This window comes from Arachis duranensis, chromosome 10, assembly GCF_000817695.3.
Source record: "Arachis duranensis cultivar V14167 chromosome 10, aradu.V14167.gnm2.J7QH, whole genome shotgun sequence".
Taxonomy (NCBI): domain Eukaryota; kingdom Viridiplantae; phylum Streptophyta; class Magnoliopsida; order Fabales; family Fabaceae; genus Arachis; species Arachis duranensis.
In genome coordinates this window covers 34195500-34198801 of record NC_029781.3, presented here as the reverse complement: position 1 = coordinate 34198801, position 3302 = coordinate 34195500, and the positions used below count along the sequence as shown (strand labels likewise).

At 36.3% G+C, this 3302-nt stretch overlaps 1 non-coding gene across 1 annotated transcript; it reads right to left on the bottom strand.

Moving 5' to 3' along the window:
- Window positions 1–2887: 2887 nt before the first annotated feature.
- LOC127743542 (small nucleolar RNA R71) lies at window positions 2888–2991 on the bottom strand. Its single transcript, XR_008004929.1, has one exon. It is a non-coding gene; the product is annotated as a small nucleolar RNA R71 (small nucleolar RNA).
- Between the last annotated feature and the right edge of the window lie 311 nt (window positions 2992–3302).

Below are 3302 nucleotides of genomic sequence, written 5' to 3'. Positions count from 1 at the left end.
GTTCTACCTTAGATTGAGTGGATATCTCTTGGATCCCTTAATCGGAATCTTCGTGGTATAAGCTAGAATTGATGGCGGCATTCAAGAGAATCCGGAAGGTCTAAATCTTGTCTGTGGTATTCTGAGTAGGATTCAATGATTGAATGACTGTGATGAGCTTCAAACTCCTGAAGGCTGGGCGTTAGTGATAGACGCAAAAGAATCAATGGATTCTATTCCAACCTGATTGAGAACCGACAGATGATTAGCCGTGCTGTGACAGAGCACGTTGAACATTTTCACTAAGAGGACGGGACTGTAGCCACTGACAACGGTGATGCCCAACATACAGCTTGCCATGGAAAGGAGTAAGAAGGATTGAATGAAGACAGTAGGAAAGCAGATAGATGGAAGGGACAAAGCATCTCCATACGTTTATCTGAAATTCTCACCAATGAATTACATAAGTATCTCTATCTTTATGCTTTATTCATATATCATTCATGACCATTTGAATCTGCCTGACTGAGATTTACAAGGTGACCATAGCTTGCTTCATACCAACAATCTCCGTGGGATCGACCCTTACTCGCGTAAGGTTTATTACTTAGACGACCCAGTGCACTTGTTGGTTAGTTGTGCGAAGTTGTGATAAAGAGTTGAGATTGCAATTGAGCGTACCATGTTGATGGCGCCATTGATGATCACAATTTCGTGCACCAAGTTTTTGGCGCCGTTGCAGGGGAATTAAATATCCTAACTACTATTTCGCATTTGTTCCCTGCAATAACAGTGCCAAGTTTTGATCCGGCAACAACACCAAGTTTTTGGTGCCGTTGCCGGGGATTGTTTGAGTTTGGACAACTGACGGTTCATCTTGTTGCTTACATTAGGTATTTTTCCTCAGAGTTCTTAAGAATGAAATCTAGTGTTTCAAGGTGATGTTCTTATCATCACCAAAGCTGATTGATTATCATCAATTTAGCTCTTGAATGCAATGTCTTGCTGAAGCTTGGCTAACCATGTCTAATTCCTTTAGACTAAAGCTTTAGACTAACATTGCATGATTCCTGGAATTCTCATTAAGAATTTTGATATCTTTATTTTCTTTTCCACTTAACTTTCAAAAAATCCAAAAAAATTTACAAAATCATAAAAACCAAAAATATTTCATGTTTCTTGTTGAGTCTAGTGTCTCATGTTAAGTTTGGTGTCAATTGCATGTTTCTGTTCTTCTTGCATTCATTCATGTGTCTTAAGTGATCTTCAAGATGTTCTTGATGACTTCATTGCTCTGATATTTAAAATTCTCTTGTCTTGAGTGTTTTATTATTTCTCATGTGCATTCCCAATTTGTTAGTATCAATAGTATACAAACTTCTAAGTTTGGTGTCTTGCATGCATTGTTATTTGATTTTAATTGAATTTTGATTATTCCTCATCATTAAAAATCTAAAAAATTTTAAATTTGTGTCTTTTCAAGTCAATAATATAGAGAATTGAAGATTCAGAACATTCAGCAGAGGAATTACACAGAAAAAGGCTGAACGTTCAAAACGCCCAGTGAGGAAGGAAAACCGGTGTTTAAACGCCAGAATGGATACCATTCTGGGCGTTTAATGCCAGGATGGCACAAGAGGGAAGATTTTGTTTTTAACTCAAATTTTTTTTTTTAGTTTTCAAAATTTTTCAAAATCAAATCTTTTTCAAATCATATCTTTTCAATCATATGTTTTCAAAATCAATTTCTTTCCATTTTCAAAAATACTTGCTAACAATTAAGGATTTGATTCAACATTTCAATTATGTTGCCTTTTCTGTTGAGAAAGGTTTAATGTCTGAATCATATCTTTCTTGCTAGCCAAGTCATTAGTTTTCAAAATCAAATCTTTTTAAATTGTTTTTCAAATCATATCTTCTTAATCATATCTTTTTAAAACTATATCTTTTCAATCATATCTTTTAATCACATCTTTTTCAAAATAGTTTTCAATCATATCTTTTTGATTTCTAATTTCAAAATCTTTTTCAAAAATCACTTGATTTCTTTTTCCACTCTTAGTTTTCGAAAATCAATTAGTGTTTTTCAAAATGTTTTTAAATCTTTTTAATTTATTTTCGAAAATTTCTTCCCCTCTTCTCACATCCTTCTATTCATGGACTAACACTACTCCTCAATGCACAATTCGAACTCTATCTTTCCTTGATAAGTTCGAATTTTCTACCTCTTCCTTCTATTTTTCTTTTCCTCTAACACCTCAAGGAATCTCTATACTGTGACATAGAGGATTTCATATTTTCTTGTTCTCTTCTCTTTCATATGAGCAGGAGCAAAGACAAAAGCATTCTTGTTGAGGCTGACCCTGAACCTGAAAGGACCTTGAAGCGAAAGCTAAGAGAAGCTAAGGCACAACTCTCTGTAGAGGACCTAACAGAAATCTTCAAAGAAGAAGAACCCATGGCAGCCGAAAACAACAACAATGCCAACAATGCAAGGAAGGTGCTGGGTGACTTTACTGCACCTACTCCCGACTTCTATGGGAGAAGCATCTCTATCCCTGCCATTGGAGCAAACAACTTTGAGTTTAAGCCTCAACTAGTTTCTCTAATGCAACAGAATTGCAAGTTCCATGGACTTCCATTGGAAGATCCTCATCAGTTTTTAGCTGAATTCTTGTAAATCTTTGACACTGTCAAGACTAATAGGGCTGACCCTGAGGTCTACAGACTTATGCTATTCCCTTTTGCTGTAAGAGACAGAGCTAGGATATGGTTAGACTCACAACCTAAAGAAAGCCTGAACTCTTGGAAAAAGCTAGTCAATGCCTTCTTGGCAAAGTTCTTTCCACCTCAAAAATTGAGTAAGAATGCCTGCTTGGCAAAGTTCTTTCAACCTCAAAAATTGAGTAAGCTTAGAGTGGAAGTCCAAACCTTCAGACAGAAGGAAGGTGAATCCTTCTATGAAGCTTGGGAAAGATACAAACAATTGATCAGAAAGTGTCCATCTGACATGCTTTCTGAATGGAGCATCATAGGTATCTTCTATGATGGTCTGTCTGAACTGTCTAAGATGTCATTGGACAGCTCTGCTGGAGGATCTCTTCATCTGAAGAAGACGCCTGCAGAAGCTCAAGAACTCATTGAAATGGTTGCAAATAACCAATTCATGTACAATTCTGAAAGGAATCTTGTGAACAATGGGACGAATCAGAATAAAGGAGTTCTTGAGATTGATACTCTGAATGCCATATTGGCTCAGAAAAAAATATTGACTCAACAAGTCAATATGATTACTCAAAGTCTGTTTGGAATGCAAGCTGCAC